Source organism: Vicugna pacos, chromosome 4 (genome assembly GCF_048564905.1).
Source record: "Vicugna pacos chromosome 4, VicPac4, whole genome shotgun sequence".
Taxonomy (NCBI): domain Eukaryota; kingdom Metazoa; phylum Chordata; class Mammalia; order Artiodactyla; family Camelidae; genus Vicugna; species Vicugna pacos.
This window is the reverse complement of record NC_132990.1, coordinates 37,519,843-37,547,117: the sequence shown is the minus strand read 5'-3', so window position 1 is coordinate 37,547,117 and position 27,275 is coordinate 37,519,843. Positions and strand designations below refer to the sequence as shown.

The 27,275-nt window shown below is 36.8% G+C and overlaps 1 protein-coding gene across 4 annotated transcripts in view; it reads right to left on the bottom strand.

Moving 5' to 3' along the window:
• Window positions 1-27,275, bottom strand: part of CFAP95 (cilia and flagella associated protein 95) — a 220,022-nt gene that overhangs the window by 73,718 nt on the left and 119,029 nt on the right. For all 4 annotated transcript variants that reach the window (XR_012072007.1, XR_012072004.1, XR_012072005.1 and 1 more), the window contains one exon: window positions 18,341-18,495. The gene's annotated coding sequence lies outside the window, so the exon portion shown is untranslated. The remainder of the gene's footprint in view (window positions 1-18,340; window positions 18,496-27,275) is intronic.

Sequence of the window (27,275 nt, the reverse complement as noted above, 5' to 3'; positions counted from 1 at the left end):
CACTTACTGTACCCATATCAACCACCAACTATCTCCTGCAAAAATGTGGTGGTGAATTTTCAGCCATAAATTCTTCCTGGTTGTTACCCTAATAATTAAAATCATAACCAAAGACAGGAAACCGATAGCAAATTCTTAGCAACAAAAGAATCCAACTATTTTTTATAATCTTTTTAGTGTGGAGAATATTAAATGTATACAAAAAGACATCACCAGTCCCAACAACCATCCACCCGTGGCCAATTCTTTCCTGTCCATTCTCTCCTTCCACATTATTTTGAAACAAATTCTAGACATAGGAGAAGAAAAACTTTTCTCTGCCATCTTTGGTTCATTGGCTGGGGAAGCCTGTAAACTAAACTTAAAAGATGAAAGAGAGATTAACAAGAGAGAAGGCATATACACTTATCTATTTTTAAATTTACCTGCACAGAGACACTGCAAAAGGAAGTGAATACCCAAAGGAGTGGTGAGATTCGAGAGTTTATATACCATCTTAATAGGGGAAAAAGGAGAGGGGAGGCAGAGGGACACTTCTGGGAGAATAAATGACTTCTTAGAAGTGGGGAGAGAAAGGGCACTTATGGAAATACAAATGACTTTTTGGAAAGATAAATGGGCCCTTAGGAAAACAGATGGGAGATGTGATTGTTTGTGATAATATCTATCTGGATGTAGAGGTGACTTCTCATCTCCCCAAAGAGAATATTAGAGTTGCTTCTGGGAAGGGGATTTATGACAACTGAATTCTTTTGGGAGGCACTGCTTTGAGGCAGATCAGGGATTTCAGCAACTCAAATGCCTTCAGCTGAATGTAATTCTTATGCCAAAGTGGCATATTTTGAGATAGCATATCCTGATCCCCTTCAACATCATATCATTTCATCCATAGACGAAATTAGTTGTTTCTAAAAAACAGCTCTGTATGTAAAAGAGATGCTAGGAGGACAAGAATTGTCTGAAGGAGAATTAAAGGAGAGGTACCCACAGGAGATGCACTCCAATGTTGGTCAATGCAATTCATGGTAAGCGACAGTGCTCAGAACAAGCTATCCGAAAACATGGCACCTTGGCTGAAGGAGGCTGAAGAAACAGTAGAAGAAAGCAGGTCTCTCTGACCTCCCACCCTTCTCCCCTGAAACAGGATATAAGACCCTCAGGTGAGAGGTGCCTTCCCTACGCCAAGAGGAAAGGAGGATCCTGAGCTCCAAGTCAGAGGGACACAGAGGAATGTGAACGAACAGGCCTTGCGAAGTTTCCCTCAGTTGACTACACTCACCTCATAGTCCTTAATCTGTCATATTCCTCCTCAACTGTGCACCTGTCATCAAGCCCAGTATGAAAACACTCAGGTTTAACGGATTCTTCAGGTCTTCATTTCCTTAATGAAGGCTACTGTGCTATGTAAAACTTATATTAAATAAACTTGTACGCTTTCCCCCGTTAATCTATTTTTGTCAATTTAATTTTCAGACCCAGTCAGGGACCTTAAGAGAGTGGAAGAAAACTTTTTCCTCCCCTATATAATCCCAGCATTCCACCGAGGCTTGATTTATATAAAGCTCAAGCAGTAAATTAAGTGTTTTTTCTGGTCACTTAACTGGAAGACAGATCTATGTCTGACACGCCACTTTGATCTTTCTCTTAGTTCTTCCTGGAGGCTAACCTCTCCCAGAAAGTATTATCTGAGTCACTAAATGCTGGAAGCAGGCAGGGGTCCTCCACAGGATGTGTATTTGGGAGTTTTCCCAGTCCAGCCTCCAGAGTGGGTGAAATGTAAATTCAGTTGAAGAGAAGCTACTGGTCACTCTAATGCTGTTCTTAACGAATGTGTCTCAGTGTGGCAGCTGCTTTAGAGAAAGTTGAGAGACCAGAGTAGAATGGTGTAGATAGAACTCTAGGAAAGTTTTGGAGGAGGGGCAGTAAAGAAATACTGACCCCAAAAGCTGGGCATATGGAGAAGGGTGGGTCAAGCTCAATGTAATCCCAAAGAGTTAAGATTTAGATAGTATGAGGCAGATGCAAATTAAAAATAAGAGTCTTAATTCTCCCTTTTGAGTATTAACTTTCCTCCCTCTGCTCTGTTTTCTTTCAGAATTTCTTTCTTTATCCTTTTCAAATATATGTAAATCTTTTTAATGGTTTTAATCGCCAGTCTCACAACTCAGGAAAATTTCCTCAAGGACCAGGCAGCCATCTCTTCTGAGTATAATCATTGAGAAAAATAAGGTCCCCTCCAGTGTCCGGACCTGTCACCTAACTGAAAATTGCAAAACCCATCTAATTACTCACTCTATTTGACTACTCACCACTGAGCCACATAAAAGAGGGAGATTTCCCTCTGCCTTTGCAATCCCATCAGTGGGTTGTCTGTGATGCACATCACATTCTGGTTTGATGCTTCTTCAACATTAAAATTGTCTTCTTGAAAGCAGCTCTTTTGCTCCTTTCCTGTTTACCCATTTCTGCCCCACTCTAACCTTAACAGAACCTAATTATAGGAATGAGATCACTAAGAAATTGAAACTAACTCCTGACTTCTGCTCTCCTGAAGGCACACCATGCCTAACCTGTTGATTCTTTTCCTAGATAAAAAGAAGGATGAATGAAGAATTAAGCAGTTAAAGAATGATTAGCTCTCTACCTTCAATCCTGAGCAATCCTGCAGCGTCTTCTTCAAAATTGTTTGAAACCCAGAGAAAGGGATGAATTTGGGCCACAAAGGCCAGGGAAATGGAAAACATTAGCTCAGATTTTGACTGGAAAGTAAAAACAAACCAGATAAAGGAGTGAGGATAAACAGCATGGTAGCTAAAAAGCACATATTTTAGTCTTAAATACCCTTAGGTTCAGGTTCTAGTTTTACTAGTTACTAGCTAAGCAAGTTACCATTTCTGAGTCTCGGTTTTCATCTGTAAAACTGACATAAATATAATATCTGAAAATGTGAAGGAAAAGCCGGGCTGGTCTGACAAGATAACTCACAAGTCTAGGAATGTGAAGGAGAGGATGGGCTGGTCTAACAAGATAACTCACAAATCTAAGTATCAGAATACTGATCTGAGTTCTGCTGGACTAACTTGTAAATCTAAGTTAATTAGTGTTGGTTTGCTGTTCATGTTTTTTTGCTAGCCAGCTGGATTTTCAAAGATATATATCTGGCTTTGGAATGTTGGTTTGCTGCCTCCCTGCCTCCACTTTTGTGATAATGATGCTGCTAAAGCTGTTCCATGCCTATTGGCCGAATACCCCAAGCTTGTACTTTACCCTATAAAACCTCATGCGCACGTCTTGGAGGTGCTCAGAGCTTCGGAGCAGAAGCCCCTCTGAGCCTGCCGGCGTAATACATCTGAGTACTCCAACCCTCCGAGTGGTGCTTGTTTCTTGGCTGGCCTGTCGTTTCCGTAACAAAAACTCCCCCAACTTGGAAAAGAAAACAGTCAACTAAGCCCAGCAAGCACAGAGTTCCACACAGGATCAACCCAAAGAGCAACACACCAAGGCACAGAGTAGTCAAATCGACAAAAATTAAGGATAAGGAGAAAATATTAAAATTAGTAAGAGAAAAGCAACAAATAATATACAAGGGAACTCCCATAAGGTTATCAGCTGATTTTTCAGCAGACATTCTACAGGCCAGAAGGGAGTGGCAAGATATATTTAAAGTGATGCAAGGGGGAAACTTATAAGCAAGGATACTGTATCCAGCAAGGTTCTCATTCAGATTTGATGGAAAAATCAAAAGCTTCACAGATATACAAAAGCTAAAAGAATTCAGTACCACCAAACCAGATTTACAACAAACGTTAAAGGAACTTCTCTAGTCATCAAACCATAAGAAAAGAGAACAAAAAGGAGAGAGAGAGAGAAAAAAAAAAAGACCTACAAAAGATTGCTTTGGCAGTTTCGGGTCTTTTATGGCTCCATATAAATTTTTTTGTTCTAGTTCTGTGAAAAATGTTTTATGAGTATTTTGACAGGGGTTGCATTGGATCTGTGGATTGCTTTGGGTACTACAGACATTTTGATAATGTTGATTCCTCCAATCCAAGAGCACAAGATATCTTTCCATTTCTTTGTATCATCTTTAATTTCCTTCATCAATGTTTTACAGTTTTCAGAGTATAGGTAACCTCCTTGGTTAAGCTTATCTCTAGGTATTTTGTTCTTTTTGATGCAATGGAAATATTTATCCCAGTTATAAAATTCTGGTTTTTGAAGTGGAAAAAAAAAGTGAATGAAGGGCTGCAAATGGCAAAATATCCTTTTTTTTATGTGTGAGTTGTACTTCTTATACATACATGCTGCATCTTCTTTATCCATTCATCTATTGATGTGCACTTAGGATGCTTCCATATCTTGGCAATTATAAAGAATGCTGCTGTTAATAGTGGGGTGTATGTATCTTTTTGAATTAATTCTTATTTTGTGGTTGGCTTTATTCCTTTAATAACTATGTAAGTTTAAAAAGCTAAAGCTCTAAATGTTCTTAGAAACAAAGAACAGTACATACATGTAAATATAAAAAAAAGTGCAGTATATTGTGTATATGTATCTATATGCAATACATTGTACATGTGCAGTCAAATTGTAACAATTCTACCTAATAAAACTGAAAACTGAAAAAAAATTGGCATAAATAGCATGTGAACAAAAAATACCCAAACTATATCAGTAAACAAAGAATGCTGAAGCCATCAAGTCATCAGCTGCTGCCGCCACTCCCCACAGTGAAGACAAGCAGGCAGCCTGAGGGGACTCAGAATAAGAAAGGACAGGATACTGGCCCTAGATAGCTGGATGCTTGTCAAAGGAATGATTTCAATGAGCCCAGGTGTTTGCTCCTTCCCATACATAGAAAAGCGCTAAATTCTTTAATCTGAGATGTCTGGTTTTCTTCAGTTAACAAGTAATCTTTTAATGTTCCAATTACCCCTACCTCTTTGGAGCAGTTCCTCAGAGCGATCTGATAGTCTGTCATCCTGACCTTGAGTCCTCTGAAATGTCCGTCAAATAAAACATAACTCTCAACTTTTAGGCTGTGCATTTATTTCAGTCGACAAGCACCTACAACAGATTTCACTTAGTCCATGCATCCTGGATGGGGTGAGCTCAATGATTCTTAATTATTGATAATGTATAATCTTAGCTATTTATAACTAATAACTTCTAGATGTTATAAAAATCTGAATTATGTTTAAATGAGTGCTGACCTAATAGTTGTAGCAAGCTAATAGTTGTTGTAGAAGCTAATAGTTGTTGAGCTGTAACACAATGATTTGACATGGTTCCAAGATTACCTGGCCCTGCAGTAAATCGCACTGGGTCATAGTAGACATAGTAGGGGAGTTTTAGGACAAACACAGACGATTATGGACTGAGATTTTGACAGAATCACTTTGGGAGATTTTTTTAAAAACCTGATTATTCCTCAGAAGGGAGCACTAGAAAAATATCCATGTGTTGTAAAACCTGAACCCCCCAAAAAAGGACAGTTTGCAGGTGACAATAGGCTCAGGTTTCTCACATCCCTATGTAGTGGAGGAAAAAAAATTTCTTCTGTTCTAGTTTTTTGGATGGGACCTCTGTCATGAAAGACAAGATTAGCAAGAGGAAAATCGAAGTTTATTAACATGTATATCTCTCAGATTTGTGGGAGAAACTCAGAGGTGAATAAATTCAAAGAGGTGGCTAGGACTTGAGCTTAAACACCATCTTCAGATAAAACAAAAGAAAAAAGGTGTAGAGGAGGCCAGTTATGGGAAAATAACCAAGAAACGTACAGTAAACAAGGGTAACATTTGTTTTGCAGATTTAAATGCCTTCTCCATTAATGAGTCTTTAAGGATTTACAGTCATCTTTCTTCTCTTGATGCAGAGAAAGAGACACCTTTACAAATGGTAATTTCCTTTACAAATTTAAATTTCCCTTACAAAAGGCTAACTTCAACTCTGTTTTCAGAGCTTTTCCTGTGTCTGCTGTTTCTCAAACTAATCCTTATGCCAAAGAGGCCTATTTAAGGTGGCATATTCTGGTCTCCTATACCTATCTTTCTATGATCGTCTGACAGATGGCAGGAGCACTTTACAGACTCCAGTGTGCTGAGCATCACTCACCCCTAGACCATTCGCATCAGTAAGTGTGAACCCTTGACGGTGGGAGCCTCCCCTCTAGGAGTATATGCATGTCCTAGCAGGAAACATTTCAGTGCCATTCTCAAATATAACTGATATTACTATCATTTTTAAAATGTCTTTTTTAGAAATGTAAAATAGTCTTTATTTCTTGGAGTCCTTTTCTAAGCTCCAAAGTCAGTTTTGGAAAATGTTGACAATGGAGCCATAGAAACCTCACTGGGAAGTCAAGACCTGGTGAAAATGCTCAGGACATTTGTCAGAGCTCCCAAAAGCTGATGAAAGAAACTTCATGCTCTGGTGGGTTTCTCCATAGTCAAGGAGCCCCCTTACAAAGCTGGCTTTGTAAAGAAGCCATAGCTCTGGGACTGGGCCTGCCAGGCTGACTTTCAGGCCCAGAAGTGAGTGAGTCCCAAGCCTTATCCCAGCTGGAAAACTGGAATGTGCTAGGGGAAAAATCTGGGAGGAAGAAAAAGGCAACTCATTAAATTGCATGGCTGCCTGCCACCAAAAACACTGATAGTTTTAGAGACAGGGAAGAGGTGTAATTTCTCAGATCCAGAAATAGCGATCTCAAGTGTGTTCATCAAAAGGGATCTGCTTCAAAGTTGGAAGACTGATTCTCCACTCCCAAGAATTCTGCAGGAAACATATGTGCACAGATGCCAATACACATCTGTTCTAAACTAAACTAACATGTTCGGGGGGAATGAAATTTTAAGGCCTCAAAAATAGCACCAGTGGATATGAGAGCTATTCAAAGGGCAATTTTTAAATGCTTGGGGCTAGAACTGTGAACCTAGGCCAAAAGAAGATCCGGTGCTCACTGTACAGCTCAATCTGTGTTGAACTGTGAATCTTAATGGAAATCAATTTGATGATCAATAGATACAATTTATTCTATGCCACCTTAGCCATAGATTCAAAAATAATAACCATTGTTTTAGTTATGTATGATGAAACTGATAAAAAAAACACTTCATTAAAAAAAAACATTTGTAGAGATTAGTTAAGCGTCCTCCGTAACACTGAATTTTAAAATATGTTATAATTGATGGCAAAATTTACAAAGTACCACCCATAGTTATTATACTTGTGACATATTTTTTTCCCCCAACAGAATAGAAATACAAAAATTCTAATGAACATGAAGTGGCTTTTTTAATATTCTGGTTGGTACCTAACCACCATGTCCATTACAAAACACCCAAATGCTACTTCTTCTTGCTCATTACCAGATGTGTTTTCTGGTGGATACAATGATGTGAGCCCACAAAGCACAAAACTCTGTTAAAGGTATTAGGGCTTTGCAAACTCCTTCAAAAGGCAACACAGGGCCTGTCACTAAACTAAGAATAGTAAAATACACCAACAACAGTAAGAATATTGGTGCTAGCATTTAAGTTGCTATTTAAGGGTATTATTACTATTAAAATCCTACTCCCACCCTGTTTTCTTTTAATCATATTGATGCCCTTCTTTTATTTTATGAAAGGAGGTTTCCACTGGATTTTTCCATAAATCATCCCCCTGGCTTTTAACCTTTTAAAAATTATTTTGAACTTCTGAGTGGTGAGTTTTGCTCTCATGGCTCCTCACTAAAGATTAATGAGACTTCAAAGATGTCTACTACTCTTTCTATTCATTTGAAACCACATAACCCCTTCACCATTTTATAATACACATTTGAAACAATTACTTTATACTAATACATTTTAAATGCCAGAAAGATGGTAGACACATTTAAGAAGAATAATTAATGTGGTAATTTAGAGTCAGTGTTACACCAATATCCATAAAGGTCTAGAGTCATGTTTTTAAAGTCTATAATTTCAATTGAGTTCTAATTGATTATGACCATTGAGCTTAAGGAGATTTCAGGTAAAGGGGAAAACCTGAGCAAGAATTTGGAAACAGGAATATGCAAGGTACATTTGAGGAAGAAAAAGTTGTCCAGTTTAAATCATACAGTAGATATAAAGCAGTTACAGCAAGAGAAAAGGATGAAAGAAGGTGTTCAGAATATAATTCAAAACCAGACTGAGGTACCTGTACATGATGCCAAGGGCAATAATGGCATGTTGAATATTTTTAAGCATGGACCTTGCATGATTTGAGCCAGGCTTTAGAAAGATTAACAGAACAATGGCTTATAGAAGAGAATGGAGGAGTCAGAGGAGAGAAGAAAACTGGAGCCAATATTGGAAACAGGATGCCTCGTTAGAGCTATTACAGCACTCCACTTGGATGGTCCCCAGAATCTCATACCTAAGATCTCTTCTTAGGTGTGAGACAGAACTCTTCATTTTTCTTCCCACAAAATACACTCCTCCCTTAATCTTCCCCATCTTAGTAAACGGCACTACCATGGACCCAGTCCCTCCAGTCAGAAACTGGAAGTCATACTGGACTTCTCTCCTACTTTTACCTCCACATTCAATCCATCAGGAAGTCTTGACAGCTCTACCACAAAAGGACATCCCTTATCCAATCACTTCTCTTCATTCTCCCTGCCCAAGCCCGAGCCTAGGGCACAATAAATCTTCCCCCGGACAGCTGCAACAACCTCTTGGGTGGTGTCCCTCTGCTCACATTCTCCAAATGGCACCCAGAGAGGTCTCCACAAAGTGTAAATCAGATCATATCACTCTTCTGTTTACAACCCTCTAATGCCTGTCTGTTGCACTAAGAATAAAATGCAAACTTTTCATCTTAGCCTAAAAGGCCCTACATATTCTACCTTCTACTTAACCCTCAGATTTAACCTAGCTCTTCTTATTTATGATGCTTTAGCCTTCCTTTAGTCACCTGAACATAACAGGCTCATGCCCACCTCAGAGTCCTCTTAGTTTCTGGGAACCAGTAGTATAACTGAAAACAGAAGCCAGTGGAGTAGCAATCAAGACTCATTCTTTCACTGTGAAATTTTACAGATGATATCTTACTCATTAAATCTACACATAGCTTTTCAACAGCCACATGTAAAGGTTTTTGCTTTGCGGTTGCAGCAGCTATTGTAGAAATCGACTGTAATAAAGAGGGTCATCTTGTGGAGAGCCCTCAAGTAGAAGGATCTGCTGGCTTGTTTCCTCCCCTTGACTCTCTGGAGTGACATTTGGTTAACACAAACCAGAATATCAAAGATGGTAGTGGGAGGAAAGGGAGGAGTGAGATTTCTTCTGTAATAGCCTGCCCTGAGGCTGCATGGACTCCTCTTACCCCAACTCCAACTCTCTTCCCTCTGCCATTTCAATTTCTCTACAGAACTCTTGGTTTATTCAAATACACATTACTTTCTGTTATTGTAAAATATATACCCTTGAACATGCAAACATCTCCTCCCTTTCCTACTGTGTATCTTCTCTCAATCACACTCCCAAATATTCTCAAATATCTTAAATATATGTATCCAAAACATTTCCTATGAATATACACAGCAGTGATTTTTTTTAAAAATTATCTCAAAGCCATCTTAAATGACTTAAAACCATTTTTTTTTTTCAGCTCAGGGATTCTATCTATAAGTTGGTACATTAGATAGGGCATAATGTGAATGGCTTGCCCAACTTCACAATGTTTTGGGCTCAGCTGGTTAGTCAGGAAGACTCTTTGACTTGATACTGGAGATGGAAATCAACTGAAGGTTTGGCCACTGGAACCTGAGATGACAAGAAAACTAGGATTGTTGCCTGGCCTTTTTTTTTTTTGCTGAAAAAAATCCTAGACTAAGACAATTAGGAACAAAGATGGGGACTGTACTCAAGCAGAAAGCAAAGCATCCACACACCAAGTTCCCCTGGTGTTTTGAGAGCTATTTAATAAATAAAATGGAACAGACTTGGTGATGGACTGCATGGGTGAAAAGTGGAAATGAGAGAATGGGAGGTATTGGGTGAAATTCCCAAGTTTCTGTCTTGTTGTTTACTGATGGGCGTGGTGCCTTTTACTGAGATCAGGTATGCACAGAAGAATCCCTGTCCAGGAGATAATGACAGATGTTGAGATATATGAAGAATGTATAACCCACAAAAAATACAAAACCCAAAACCCCAAAACCTGAATGTCTGTGTATTACAGAGTTTATATGCTCTGGACATGTAAAGTCAGTATAGATTCAAATTCTGGTTCTGCCACTTACTAGCTGAGCCACCTAGGACATTATTATGCCCATTTTTATCTGTAAAACAGACATCCAAATAGCTGTGTCATAGTATTGCTGTGAGAATTGATGAGATGAGCCATATAAAACACTTAGCAAAGTGCTTGACATTTAGGAAGGAAACAATAAATGCAAGTACTAGCCAGTATTACTTTTACACACTTGCTTTCCATCTGGAGAAAATATCACCAACCATAAAGGTTTTGCAATGATCCACCTGAATGTGGTTTAATCCCTGTTTTCCATTGCAAATTTAAAACTATTTTAAATGCAGTGCAGCATTGGAAAAAAGTTGCTAGCAGGCTAGTACTTCTAAAGCTTTTTCTTTTCTATTTCATTTTGAACTCAGTAAGCCTACTTAAAGCAGTTACTAACCTTGATGCTGGGTATCAATTGGAGATTTGGGTAAATTTCAAAGCAATGTAGATATTTTAGGATGTCAGGGGAAAATTGGAAAATTATGTCATCTGACCTCTAATTTTTGGATGAGAAAATTAAGATCTGAGAGGTTAAATGACTCATCTGAGGCCACACAACTAGAAGCAGAGTTGGGACTAAAACCCAGGCCTTGTGACTCATAAACTGGCCCTTTCATCTCTAACATGGAAGCCTCCAGCAAAACAGTCCAGAAAAATGTTTACTGCACAGATTTTAAATATATGTAATGAAACCAACTCCACTCTAAAGAAAAATACAAGTTAAAACGAAGAACAAGCACCAAAGTAGGAGTTTAAAAAAGTAATGGGTTTTTATAAATCCACTCTAATGATTCCTTTTGAAAAATAGATGAATGATGATTTAACTGGTATCTTATACCTTTTTAAATGTGTGTTCTTAGCAAGGTGTCTGACTACCTTTACATATGGGAATAGACTTATCTCACACTCCTGAATTATGAGTTGCTATTTATTGGGTTTTATTTTGAGGATTTGGTGATTTTTTTCCCTCTGCACCAATCAATTAACTTAATGCTGTGTTCAAAAGTATTCATTCTAAAGAGATTTTGTTTTAAAGAACTTTGACTCAATAAACCAATGAAATGGTTATATACTATTTTTATAATCAAGCCGATTTTCAAAGGTTGAGTTTAAAAAATCTGAACATCACAACTGGGTCAATCATATTGAGGTATTTGTGTGTTAATTATGTGGAACCAATGAAATCAGTTATCCTGCTTACATAGAATTAAAGCCAGAGATATTTATTTCTTCATATCATCTTTTGTAGTGTAAAAAAAAGAGAAGAGGTATAAGAAAAAGAAAAAAATCAGGGCAAAACTGGAGAAAAAATTAAAACACACTTTCTGATGTTGGGAAAAAAAGGATGTTGGGTAGAAGTAGTATTTAAGAGAAAAGCCAACCTAATTGACCTAGATTATGTTTAAAGGATTCTATTATCTCAAAGACTTGGTATCCATAGCAACTGAGACATCTCTATACTCACTTTTTCTATTCATAATGAGATAAATAGCCAAAGAGCTTGCTATTTCCTTATATCATTATATCACAGCTAATAAATTACTATTTGGCTGAGACATCTTAACAAACCCTACTATTGTTTTATTTTTAAAACAGGACCTCACCCCTCCCCCCCAAGAAAAAGAAAAAAGAAGAAAATGTAACCAAAACACAGGAATGAAAAATCAGCTCACAAGGGAGAGTTGCAACAGCACATCCAAGGAAGGAAGCAGTTACTCTCTGAACTCGGCCCCATGCTGGCTAATGTCCAAGGCAGAGAAGCATGTTCTGGGCTTCTGCCAAGTGATCGTCATCTGGCCCTCCATCCATGCAGACACTGTTACTTTGAAAGAGAGTCCAGACCCCAGGGAGGCCAACCTTAGACAGACCAAAGATACTTTAAAACAGTGGCAGACATGTGTCTTCTGAAAATATAACTGATTGTTGTTACAGGATAACTTTTTCTTCATTCATTAAACATTAGCTGCACATCTATATGTACCAGTCACTGTATAAGGATCTAAGGATGTTAGATGTGGACATGGCAGTCCCAGCTGACAAGCAGTTCATATCCTGCAAAGGATCAAGATATATCAAATTTCCTATTAATAGCAGAAAAGGATGATTACCATCCCTCTATGATGGGCACATCATTAGATAGTACCCTTAGCACCAAGGAGGTTGCAAACAACTGACAAAAAAATGTTGAATGAGTATAAGTATGCAAGGGTATGATCAGGATGAAGCTAACAAACAATACTGAAATTGTAACAGGGAGGTCTTCAAAACACAAAGCCTCAAGTTTATGTTAATGAAAGGAATGCAGTTTAAAAATTATTATAAATAAAGATTAGTATAATTAAGTTTTTCAGAAATTTGTGCTAAAACTGGGATTTGAATCTGTGCAGAGTGGTTCTAGAGATTTTTGTGCTTAACCATTATACTATGCCACCTTTTAGAACAAAGCAGAACAAGAAAGGAGGACAGATATAAAACTCTACAGCTGCTGTAATTTAAAAAAAAAAGAGAGAGAGAAGAAAACCAGTTCAAAGGTGCAAACTACAAACCTTTAGTATCCAAACATACAGTTTGAACTACATCTATTCATTCATTCATTTATTCAACAAATATTCATTGTGCCTCCCTGAGCCAGGCTTTCTTCTGAGCACTGTAGTTTTCATGTGAAAACACATTAAACCATTGCTCTCATGGTCTATTGTATCCATAGGATTGGCTACCTTCAAACACACCTATGATTTACTTATTTATTAAGCTCATTATCTTCTCTTAACAGAATGTAAATTCCATGAGGACGTATAATTTTGTGTTTTGCTCCCTGAGAAAAATTGTCCCTAGCGCAGTGCTTAGAATAAATACTGCCATCAACATTTGTTGAGTGAATGAATCACGGAGGTTACTTTTTAGTTTGGGACAACATAGGTTTTTAGAATGAAATAATACTTAGGAATATATATAGGGTAAAGTCATAAATTTCCTATGCCTCATTTCTCTAAAATACAGAAGAGATAACTTTCAATTACTATTGGATTTAGAAGGACACTATATGTTTTAAGCCGGATATATGCAACCATCACCATAGTGAAGTTTAGGACATTTTCATTACCTCAAGAAGAAATTCTGTACCCTTTAGCTATCACCCCCATATCCACCCATTCCCTCCCCAGCCCTTAAGCAAACATTAATCTACTTTCTGTCTCCATACATTTCCTTAATCTGGACCTTCATTATGAGTGGAATCATAAATATATGGTCTTTTGTGACTGGCTTCTTTTGCTTGGCATGTTATCAAGCTTCATCCAAGTTGTAGCATGTATCAGTGCTTTATTTTTATTTTGGGGCCAAATAATACTTCATTGTAGAGAGAGATACCACCTTTTGCATATCTATTCATCTGCTGATGGACATTTGGGTTGTTCCCACCGTTGGGCTATTATAAATAATGCTGCTATACACATTCATGTGCAAGTTTCTGTGTGAACATATGTTTTCTTTTCTCTTGGGTATATTTATCTAGGAGTAGAATTGCTGGGGCATAAGGCAACTATGTTTAATTACTTGACGAACTGTTTTCCAACCATGTGAGGGTTCCAATTTCTCCACATCTTCAGCAACACTTGTTATTAACTCCCTTTTTAATTCTAGCCATCCTAGTTGGTGTAGTGGTATCTCACCGTGGTTTTGATTTGCATGTCCCTGGTGACTAATGATATCGATCATCTTTCCATGATTTGCATATCCTTCTCAGAAAAATGTCTATTCAGATCCTTTGCCCACTTTCTTACTGGATTATTTGACTTTTAATTATTGAATCATAAGAATTATTTATATATTCTACTTACAAGTCCTTCATCAGATGTGTGGCTTACAAATATTTTCTCCTAGGGAACCCTCGTACACTGCTGGTGGGAATGTGGTCTGGTGCAGCCATTATGGAAAACAGTATGGAGATTCCTCAAAATAAAAATAGACTTACCATATGATCCAACAATCCCACTCCTGGGCATATATCCAGAGGGAACTCTAATTCAAAAGGAGACAGGCATCCCAATGTTCATAGCAGCACTATATATGACAGCCAAGACATGGAAGCAACCTAAATGTCCATCGACGGATGATTGAATAAAGAAGTTGTGGTATATTTATAGAATAGAATACTGTTCAGCAATAAAAAAGAATAAAATAATGTCATTTGCAGCAACATGGATGGAACTGGAGATTGTCATTCTAAATGAAGTAAGCCAGAAAGAAAGAAAAATACCATATGATATCACACATATGTGGAATCTAAAAAAGAAAAAGAAAAAAGAGGACACTAATGAACTCATCTACAAAACAGAAACAGACTCTTGCATACATAGTAAACAATCTTATGGTTACTGGGGGAAAAGGGATGGGAAGGGATAAATTTGGGAGTTTGAGATTTGCAAATGTTAACCACTATATATAAAAATAGATTAAAATTTTTTTCTTCTTATAGCACAGGGAACTATATTCAATATTTTATAATAACCTAATGAAAATGAATATATGTATATATACACAACTGATACATTATGCTGTACACAAGAAACTGACACACTGTAACTGACTATACTTCAGTTTTAAAAAAAAGGAAGGAAAAAACCCGTTTTCTCCTATTCAATAGGTTGTCTTTTCATTTTCTTGACTGTGTTCTGTGAAGCACAAAATTTTTTAATCTTAATAAAATTCAATTTATCTATTTTTTCTATTATTGCTCCTGGTTTTGATGTCATTTTTAGAATCCTTTGCCAAATTCAAGGTCATGAAGATTTACCCTATGTTTTATTCTAAAAGTTTCATTGTTTTAGCTCTTAGACTTAGGTCTTTGGTTCATTTTGAGCTGACTGTTGTATACGGAGTGAGGTAAGGTTCCCACTTCATTCTTCTGTATGTGGTTATCCCATTGCTCCAGCACCATTCATTGAAAAGACTGTCCTTTCCCCACTGAGTGGCCATGGCATCCATGTTATAAATCAGTTGACTATAGAACTATGCATTTACTTCTGAACTCTCAATTCTACTCTACTGATCTATAATAGTACCCCCCTCCTTGTCTTCAGGGGATACGTTTGTAACAAACTAAGTAATTATCATGCACTGTGGTCGTAACTTTTGCAGTCTGAGGTACAACAGCAAAACTGGCATAAATTTCTTTATCCTTCTTCACAATTTCATGGATAGAAGATTCATTCTTACTGTAGATACTTAGTAACTTCAGCATATAATTTTTTTCTTTCCTTATTGAGAACTTTTCATTCAAAGGAAGCATATTTTTGGCATATTCAAATTACCCTCATCACTACTCTTGTTTTTTGGGGCCATTATTAAGAAAAGTAAGGGTTACCTGAACACAAGCACTTTTGATGCCACAAGAGTTGATATGATAACCAAGACAGCTACTAAGTGAGTAACAGGTGGAATGAACTGGACAAAGGGATGAGTCACGTCTCAGGTAAGACAAAATGAAATGTTGTGAGATTTCATCATGATACTAATTTAAAACCTATGTATTGTTTATTTATAGAATTTTCCACTTAATATTTTCAGACCATGGTTGACTGCAGGAAAGTGAAAACGTTTATAAGGGGGACCACTGTATATGTTTACTATTGTGCCAGTACCATACTATCTACATTTCCATTGCTTTGTAGTAAACTTTGAAGTCAGGAAGTATGAGACCTCTTATTTTATTCTTCATTTTCAGGATTTTTGGGGTGTTATTTTTGGTCCCTTCAATTCCATATGAATTTTAGAATCAGTTTCTATACTTGTCAATTTCTACAAAGAAATCAGATTCTGACAGAAATTGTGTTGAATCTATAAATCAATCTGGGGAGTATTGCCATCAACAATTTAATTTTTCTGATCCATACACATGGGATGGTTTTCCATTTATTTAGATCTTTTTTAATTTCTTTCAGAATTGTTTGGTAGTTTTCAGAGCATAATCCTGAACTTTTGTTAAATGTGTCACCCAGAGTTTATTCTTTGATGCTATTGTGAATGGGATTGTTTTCATAGTTTCATTTTTGGACTATGTATTGTGAAATGCACAAAATAACATTGATCTGTAGTCTTCAAACTTGTTTACTAGTCCTAATAGTTTTTAGTGGATTCCTTAATATTTTCTATATATAGTATCATGTTATCTGCAAATCGAGATAGTTTTACTTCTTCCTTTCCAATCTGAGTACCTTTTTATTTCCTTTTTTTTGCCGAATTGCCCTAGCTAGAACCTCCCAGTACAAGTTGAATAGAAGTGGTGAGAGTGGACATCCTTGTCTTGTTTCTGATCTTAAGGAGAAAGTATCCACTTTTTCACCATTAAGTATAATGTTACTTGTGAGGTTTCTGTAGATGCCCTTTTTCAAGCTGAGGAAGTTCATTCTAACCCTCATTTGTTGGCTGTTTTTATCATAAAAGGGTGTTGGATTTTGTCAAATGCTTGTTCTGCATCAATCGAGATGACTGCAGTATTTTTTATTCTATTATATGATTGACTATATGAACTTGCAGGTGCTGAACAAATCTTATATTACTAGGATAACTCTTGTTTGGTCATGATGCATATTTCTTTGAATATGTTGCTAGATTTTGTTTGCTAGTATTTTGCTGAGGCTTTTTTTTTCACATTTATATTCAAAAGAAATTGGTCTGTAGTTTTCTTGTGATATCTTTGGTACTGATATCAGGGTAATACTAACTTCATAAAATGAACAGTTTTCCAGCTTGCTTAATCTCTATTTATTTATCTTCAAGTTTGTTGATGCTTTCTTCTTCTAGTACTATCTCCTGCTGAGCACCTCTAGTGTTTGTTTGTTTTTTGTTTTTTATTTCAATTACTGAACTTCTTAACTTCAGAATTTCCATTAGGTTCTTTTTTTAAAAAAAAAATTATGCCTGTTTCTTTAATGATATTCTCTGATTCAACATTGCCATCACACCTTCTTTTACCTCTTTAACAATGCTTTCCTTTAGCTCTATGAACATATTTTTAATGGCTATTTTGAAGTATTTTTCCATTAAAATTTCTGACATCAGATCACTTTCATAGGCAGTGTGCGTTGCCTGCTTTTTTCCCCTATGTGTAGGTCATACTTTCCTATTTTTTGCATGCCTCATAATGTTTTTGTAGGAAACTGGGTATTTTAGATAGTATATTGTAGCAGTTCTGGATACTAAGACTCCCATCTCTGGAGATGTTACTGTTATCTGTTTGGTTTTTTTTTTTAATTGACTTTCTGGATTATTTCATTGAGGTATATTTTCATCTCCCTCCCCAGGGTTAAGTCTCTGAGGTTGCTCCTCAAGGAGGCATACCTTTGGGTATGTCCTCAGTAACCTTGGGATGACAGCAGTATTGGCAGGGCTATCTTTTTTTCTTTCTCTGACCATACCCAGCTGTAAAACTCCACTAATTGTCAGCTGGTTGCTCTATTGTTTTCAATAATACCCTGATCATAAATAGCTCTACAAACTAATCCAATCAAATTGTGGGTCCTTTGAAGGAATGGTTTGCCATGTCAGCATTTCATATCTGTTCTCACCCCAGGAGGGTTATTTCCAGTTGTCTTATTCTGGTGCTCTTACAGACTAGCCAACCTATGTCTAAGCTCTATTTTATTAAATCCACAAATCTGCCTCCAATTGCGTTTCACCACTAGCTCCACTGTTCTTAAGAGTGCACTTCGGCTTGCCCTTCTCCGTGGTCTATTGCAAATGAAGTCAATTTCCTTGGGAAAATATTGAGAGCTATCAGTTTTACGGCCTGCTTCTCTGCCCAGGCAAAAATCTCTGAGCCATGGCTCTGGAGCTAGGGTGGGGACAAAGGAAAGTTTCTGTCTGAGTAACACCTGTACTCTTGGAGATGAGAACTTGGTGGACGGAAGAGGCAAGAGCCTGAGCTCACTTAACCTGGCATGAAGCCACTGTCATAAGCTGGGGTAAGGAGCCCCAGTACTCTCAGCATGTCATACCCAAGGTACAAGCACCATTCTGTGAGTGGGGCCAACGGTGATGGACACCCTCATACATTGATTGTACTCACCCAAGACTGAGCTTCAGCAACAGATAGCTGGGTAGCAGGATGAGAAATGCCGAGATCTTGTTCCTTCTGGGAAGAAAGCCCTCTAACTGGGAGCTGGAATAAGAGGGATCCTTGTCTTCTTGGCTGCAGCAGTCTCGCAAGAGGGCCCTGCCTCACTGAAATGGGAGAGGAGAAGGAGAGAGTGGTCTTGGTTCACCTTTCTTACCAAATTTTTGTAGATTTTCTTGAACAGATGTTTCTTCATTTGCTGTTTGCTCTTGGAACCATTTCCAGAGTCTTTGATAGTTTAAAAAATAATTTTTAGCAGTTCCTCTGTGAAGCAAGTCAGCAGAACTCCTCACACTGTAATTCAGGAAGTCCGGCAACTTTTCATTTTAATGGCTTCACTGCTAATTTAGGGCAGAATGGCTATGGAGTATATGCTGTCCACTCATTCATGCCAACTGGGTTTGTAGCAACTAGTAACATGATGTGAGATCCCCAATTAATAGTGGCAAGATACTTATGGTGAAACCATGCTGCGTCCTGGTGAGATCACAGACACTAAGAGAAAACAGCTCATAGGAGGTGTGGGTTTGTCAGTGATTGGATAGATACCATACAGTAACCCCAAAACATCTAAAACATCTAAACATCTAAAACCCAACCTGTTGTATGGGCTTTGAAGAAGCTGCAAACCAATTAGTCTTTTTATCTTTCAGAAACAGCCTGGGAAACAGGATCTTAATTCAAACTCAGCTTAATTTCTGGGCTGAAAATAAGTGATGTCTGTGATGTAAAACAGGAAACATTGATTAAGTCTGATTTCAGTTTTAAAATCTAAATGCTTCGAAAAGCTCTAGCCATTTGCAATAATCACGTTTACATCTACCTTGATGAAAATTAGATACTGCTAAATCTCAGAATGATTCTCAGCTCATAATGTCTGAAGTCTTCAGAGAGGTGCCGAGGAAGCCCCTCATGTTACACTATGAATATTAAAAACACAGAATCCTTTTGTTTGCAGTTGCAACTTTCCTTTGATGCTGGAACTTTGTACCCAAGAACTATGCATGAGTTTGAAATAGAAGAGCCTATGCTTTCTAAAGCTGTTTCAGGAAGAAGAGAGATGTGTTGTACTCAAATATACATTATTTGTATCTTTTGACTCTAGGGGTTCCTGCTCCCCAATGGACTGAAAAATCATTCCAGAATGCCTTTATATCTTCTGAGCAGAAAATATGGGAACAACAGAGGACTGACATTTAGTTCATTAGGTTAGAACTGAGATCTCTCACCCTGGTGCCTGTGGTTACTGAAAAGGCTCACTTTCCCCAGAGAATAACTTCCCCTACATCTGTGTGTTCAGAACGAGCATGAAATGGTATTTATTTAGTTAGGGTCTCACTTTGTAAATTACCTTTTGAATCCTTTCTTAGAATTTATATACACCATATTAGTTTTCCTTGCACATACAAACTGAGTGATAATAATGTATATTAACGCATATATGTGCTCACTGTGTACCAGAATCTGTTCTAATGGCTTCATGTATATTAATTTACTATTCATCACAACAACTTCCTGAGGAATGCGAGGCACAAAGAGGTTAAGTAACTTCCCCGAGGTGACACAGCTGGCAAAAGGCAGAGCTGGGTTTGAAGCTCTGGCATCACTACCATGGACTGCCCCATATGAATAAATTAATATTGCTTCTTGAAGGAGCAGAATAAGTATGCAGTAGAGTGGTCCAAACAAAGTCAGAATGGCTTTAGGGCTCCATCTCTCCTTACTAGTTCACTCTTAGGTGAGGGTCTACACACAGGCATATAGGTGTATAGGAATGGTGTCACTACAATGGATGGGGAAGTCACAGTGGGCAAATAAAAGTAACATGCTGAACTGATTACAGAAGACTTACACTGGTATCTTAGCATTGCAAGATGAGCTTAAGGCTGAGACTGCTGAACCAATACACAGAATCAGGTATACAGATGTACCTTTCAAAGGAATCAATCAACTTACAGCTCTTCTGACATTTCCATTCAAAAATAACTTTAGATTATTCACTAGGATAATCCAAAATCATTTTCTGCGTAATAACAAAACCAAAATTTTGTAACCCACCCCAGCACAAATATCATCCCCTCATCAAAGTCACTAATTTCCAGAAAGCCAGTCAATCTTCAAAGTTAGCTGTGTGGGAGTCAACACCTAATCAAGGAGATTAATTGGCTATACAAAGAAATTATCAATCATCTGTCAAAAATTAGTGCTTCTTAATGTGAAAAGGGTCACTTAATTTGAACATTGGGAATTGCAGACCTGGTACCTGTGTCTAACCTGGAATCATCATTTATATAATTTAATTAATTATAAGTTCTTTGAGGAGCAAAGATCATATCTCACACATTTTTGTATATCTCTTGTTTGACACATAGCAGGCAATCAAGAAATATTAACTTAATTGCACTAATTGTTATAAAATATTAGAGACGTGCATCATGCATAATTTATTATATATTGCAGAGTTGGTCAATGAGGCAATTTCCATATATGCATGAAGATTGGAAACTCCTGAGCTGTGAACCCCTATCCTGCATATGCTTCTTGGACCTCAAGTTAAAAGGAAGGGAGGAAAATTATCATATCCTCCAATAGAGGGAGCCAGATTTTAAGCATTAACCAGATCACAGTTTATTCCATGGCATTGTTTGCCTAATCTAGAAAGAAAAAATAAGAATTTGACACATAATCTTAATTTCTGGGTCTTCAGTAAAAATGGTATCATAGAAACAAACATTAAAGACAAGATTTTTCCCATTAATAAGTAGTAATTGTTTTTTCTTTTTTAATTCTCTGTCAATTTCATCAGAAGTGGTAGGATTTTTACAAACATTTATTCAGGGCTTGTCAGTGTTTGAGTTCAAGTTCAAATAAGACTTACTGATCTATAAAGGTGTCACTATAGTTTGGTCATTTTTTTAGGGGGGGACTTTTTTGTTTATAGGTAAAGAGAAAAGTCTTTTTGCTTTTCACTGAGAAATAACTGATATAAATATATAACATTGTATTAGTTTTAGGTGTACAGCATAATGATTTGATATATGTATATACTGTGAAATGATTACCACAATAAGATTAGTTAACATCCATCACTACACAGTTACAATTTTTTTCCTTGTAATGAGTACTTTAAGATAGCAACTTTCAAATATATGTTACAATATTATTAACTACACTTACCATCCTGTACATTACATCCCCAAGATTTATCTTATAACTGGAAGTTTGAACTTTTTGATCACCTTCATCCATTTCCTCCATTACCCATCTCTGCCTCTGGAAATCACCAATCACCATCTCTGTATCTATGAATTTGGTGGGTTGTTTGATTGTTTGTTTAGATTGTTTTAGGTTGCTTAGGTTGTTTGGTGGTGTGTTTGTTCTAGACATTACACATCAATGAGACCATTCAGTGTTCGTCTTTCTCTATCTGACTTATTTCATTTAGCATAATGCCCTCAAGATCCATCCATGTTGTTACAGACAGCAGGATTTCCTTCTTTTCATGGCTTAATAATTTTTAATTGTGTGTCTGTATATATACATAAAACTTTTAAAATCTATTCATTCACTAATGGATACTTAGGTTGTTTCCATGTCTTGGTTATCATGAATAATGCTGTAATGAATATGTGGGTGCAGATACCATTTTGAGATAGATGTCATTTCCTTTGGATAAATACTCAGAAGCTGAATTGTTGGATCATGAGGTAGTTCTATTTTTAATTTTTTAAGGAACCTCCAAACTGCTGCCCATAGTGGCTGCACCATTTACATTCCCATCAACAGTGTATAAGGGTTCCCTTTTCTCCACATCCTCTCCAATACTTGCTATCTATTGTCTTTTTGATAATAGCCGTTCTAACAAGTGTGAAGTTCTATCTCACTGTGCTTTTCATTTGCATTTACCTGATGATTAGTGATGTTAGCATCTTTTCATGTACATAGCTTCTTCATTGGTCATTCTGCTTCTGGCCATGCTCCTTCTAAGCATTCCTCCACATGGCCTTTGAATTATCTTTCTAATCACATTTCTTATTATACTACCCACTACTTAAAGCTCATAATCTCCTCGATAAAATCTTTTCTTCTTCATGACATATATGGCCTTTTATGACCTGGCTCCTATCTTCCTCTGTTTTCTCAGTGTCTTCATCAGTTTTGGCTACTGTAACAAAATACCATAGATGAGGTGGTATAAACAACATTTATGTCTCACAGGCAGATTCAGTGTCTGGCGAAGTCTCTCTTCCTGGCTTGCAGACAGCCCTCTTCTGTGTTCTAACATTGTGGAGAGAGAGAGACAGACAGACAGACAGACAAGACACAGAGAGAGAGGGAGCACGCTCTGGTCTCTTCTTATAGGGGCCCTAATCCCAACATAAGGACCCCCTCCTCATGACCCCACCTAAACCTAATTACCTCCCAAAGGCCCCACCTCATAATACCATCACACTAGGGGTCAGAGCTTCAACTTTTGATTTTAAGGAGAACATAAACATTTAGTCGATAACACTTAGCTTCCATCACTTCTGCCACTCTCCTAAAGAATTTTCCAAAATTCATCCTGCTTCTGTAACTTTTCTCTAGCTGTTACCTCTGTCTAGAATTCTCTCCTCATCTCACCTTGTTCCATGTAAAAATACTTTCTTTTAGGCAAATGTGTGCTCTTTTAACATGTTTCAACCCATGTGTCCCTCCTTACCGAGAAGCCTTTTCTGACTTCCCCAAACAGACCAAAGAACATCTCTAGAATTCCATTACGTTTACATACATGTCTGTTATAGCAATTATCATAACATATTACTGTCCATTTATAGGTTTATATCTCATATAATCTATGATTTTAGAGACAAGCCAGTTCTAGGGGCTTAATAAATATTTGTGGAACGAGTGAATAAATATATGGATGACATACATTTCTAACAACACAGCACTACTAGGCCTTCTGCTTGGAAATATATTTATGATTCAGAAACCATTCATAGTACATATTTAAATAAATGTTGAAAAACAAATTGGCAATCTTCTCAAGTTCAATTGTTTTCTTTAATAAGCTTTTTAACTGAAGTATAGTATATATATTGAAAAAAAGCATACAAAAGCTTACAGCCCAGTGACTTTTCACAAAGTGAAATCAAGATCAAGAAAAGGAACATTATGATTCCTGAAGCAGCCCTAATGCCTCTCCTAGTTATACCCTCCAAAATAATCACAATTTCAACTTTTAACATTTTATATTAACTTCCCCTTAATTATATGTTTTGAACTTTTTAATAAATCAAATTAGAGTACTTTTTTTCTTTTTTCCTTTTTTTTTCCCCACCAGATTTTTTGTGGAACTAATTTTGCTGAATTCATGCAGAAGTGTTTTAGCCATTTAAAAAATAAGGTATTTCATCCAAGCAAGTGAACTCATGGAAAAAACAAGTTTCACATCATAAGTACTGGCTGTCAAACATCAAATATCATATCTCTGTAACAGTTTCTTGGCCAACATCTTCAAGTGCCAGCATCCATCACAAATACTTTAAATGTCTAAATAAAATTTTCATCTTGATATAGTTTTACATTTACACAAAAGTTGTGAGGATGGTACAGAGTTTTCATATACCTCTCACCTAATTTTCCCTATCATTAGCATTAGAATTGCATATTTGTTGCAATTAAAGATCTAATGTTAATACATTATTATTAACTAAACTCCCTACTTAATTCAAATCTCCTCAGTTTTTATCCAATGTTCTTCTTTCTGTTCTAGGATTTCATGCATAATGTCACATTACATTTAATAATCATGTGTCCTTAGGTTCCTCTTGACTGTGACAGTTTCTCAGACTTTCCTTGTTTTGATGACCTTAAAATTTTTGATGAATACTGGTCAGATGCTTTGTAGAATGTCCCTTAATTGGGATTTGTGTTATGTTTTCCTCATGATTTGACTGGAGTCTTGGTATTTCAGAGGAAGACTATAGAGGTCAAGTGCCATTTTCATCGTATCATATCAAGGGTCCATACTGCCAACATGACTTATCACTGCTGATGTTGCTCTTGATCACCTGGCCCCATTATAAAGTTACTCTTATTCCCCCATTTCCACACGGTACTATTTGGAAGAAAGTCATCATGTGCTGCTCACACTTAACAAAGTGGAAGTTATGCTCATGGCCTACTGTTTTAATGTTTCGTTCTACTGTTTAGAACTAAGTCTAGAAATATTTTCTACTATTTAGTCCTAAAAGTCTAGACATACTTAAAAGTTTCATCATTGATATTTTTCCATGAATGATCACCACCTCCACCTCACATCAGCAGCAGTGGAAAGGTGAGACAATCCACTTACCCTCTATGCAGAAAAAACCCCTTCCCCTACTCCAGGATTTCAACTGACGTAAGCTCATCTTCAGAGAAATCTAAGGTTGTTTAGCATGCCATCTGTCTGGCAATCTCCTGAGATAATTTTCTCTGCCTAGTTTCTATGAAGTGAGAGGCATTAAATTTGCCTCTACACTTATTTTATCTGCTTTTTTAATTGCCTTGTCATGCCTCTGAATTACCTGTTTCCTTGAGTTTCACTTCTCTTTCACAGCCACTGTTTTGCAATTGTTCAATAAAATCAGGAATACCAAAAGCTTTTTTTCTATTTTCCTGCTTTATGAAAGAGCTTTTTTGCACACTTCACTGGACTTTACTTATGAAAGAGGCATCCTGAAAAGAAGTGCTCTTTACTTTATGGTTTCCCTATGTTCTTTTCTTTTCTTCAGCTGGCTTAACAGAAAAGTGTTTTCAGACTTCTATGTTTGCTTGGGCCTTTTAGAAATATTTCTTTGATGTACTTCAGTTTTTAAAAAGCCACTATATACACTATGCAGTTTGTTTTTTAAAGTAGTTTCTGCAGGCTTTTCTGTGGCGAATTCTTGGGTCTCAATTTAAAAAAAAAGCCCAATCAACTTTAATTGCCAGTGTCATATCATTTTATCTATATGTTACTTGAATTAAATCCACTCAGTTTGTATAAATTCTTAATTAAAATGTGAATTAAATGCATTAGAAGCATACAACGTTGAAAAATACTTAGTCTATTCTTTATCTCTTCTCATTTTCCAATTACAATTTGAATTTCTTCTCTGCCAAAGAATTCCAAATTTGCTTCTGATTATCCCTTTCAGCTTGTTTTCCTACTTGGCAACTCTACCCATTTGTATAATCTTAAATTTAATTAAATGCAAATTTTCTTCTGATAGTGCTTAAGGTTAGGGTAAGAAATCACAGAATTTTACATTCTTGTATTCAATAAATGAGTGGACATATTAGGCACTTATGTTAGGCACAAACATTGTGTTAAGGTAAAAAAAGGCTCATTAAGTCCTTAGTCTAGCAGTACAATATAGAATAAAGTATTTACAACCTACAAATATTCAGTTCTGTCTATATTAAAATGATAACTGAAACCCTAGGCCACAAGTTTTAGTGGTATTTAATGAAAATCTCAGAGTGAAATGTGACACAAGCAGTTTCGAGAAGATGAAGTTAGCCATTATCCTTTGTTTAGAAAGATAAGGGAGAAAGAGTAGAACATGTATATACCAATCACCATAACATCTAAGGTAAATCTATATTTTGTCATCATAAAGTTGGGTTTCTGTCTAAGTCTGTTTACTAAAAGAAGTACTTGGGCTTTTTTCCCCCTTATTAGTAGCATTGGAATTAAAAAAAAAAACTATTTCACCTATGAATATGGTTCATAGTAGATAGTATTATTTTTATCCCTCATCCTTATTTAGAATATTCTTAAAGCAATGTTTTCCCTACCTACTATTTTCCACGAAATACTAATATCCCAGGATATATGAGCAAATATTCCCTGCAAAAATGATTCTGTGATGAAATAAGCCTGGCAAATGCTGAATTAAATAGGGTTCAGCTGCCTTCTGTTCTTCAGAATTTCTCAGGGTCTTTGATATTTGAATGTGTACTGTAATGCTCCAAGACTGGGGTATGGTATATAACATTTCCCAAAGGCATTTCTGGCCACAGACTACTTTCTTTGAGGATTATCTATTAATACCCCAAGACTAAATTTTGGGAAGTGCTAGATTAATAGAAAGAGCAAGGGAGAAAGAAATTAAAATGACTGTTAGGAGGATGGTGATGCTGGTATCAGAAATAGGAAATATGAAAGCCAAGTTTGCAATGGAAAATCATTTCATTTTGATCATAATGAGATTCCTTTTCTGTCTGGTAGTGATGCAGTTTAGGAGGAGATTCTGGTTTGCCTAAGCCAATCATAGCATCCCCTTTGCCAAGGATGGTGTTAGGAATGTGCATGTCACCCAGTTCTGGACACTGAGATTACATGAAGGAGATTTCTGGGACAGTTTTCCCAGCTCCTGAGAAATGCATCAAAGAAGTGATAATCATTCTCTTTCCTCTGAGCATTTTCATGTCTGGACATGAGGCCTGGAATAGCTTCATCTGTCATGCTGCCAGTCTGAGGAGGGCAGAGACAAGAGAACTGCAGAGCCTGGACATAGCAGACCAGGGGTCTGTCCTACCCTGGAACTTCCTATTACATGAGATCATAAATGTGCTTGTTGTTTAAGCCGGTCTAGGAATTTTGTTTCTTGCAGGCAATAGTTTGTAAACTAATATATGCCTATAATAATATCACTCTCACTGATCTGTATTCTGAAAAGCTTTCCCAGGTGGGAGAGAAAATAGCACAGTTAAACCCAGACTAACCTAAATATTTTATAATCTGTAGCCAATCTAATCTATATCACACCTTTATGACTGTCATGCCCACCCCCTTCCTTCACCTAAACACATTCTATGCACTATATATATTATATTATGCACTATACTATGCACTATTACTCAGGGTTCTCCA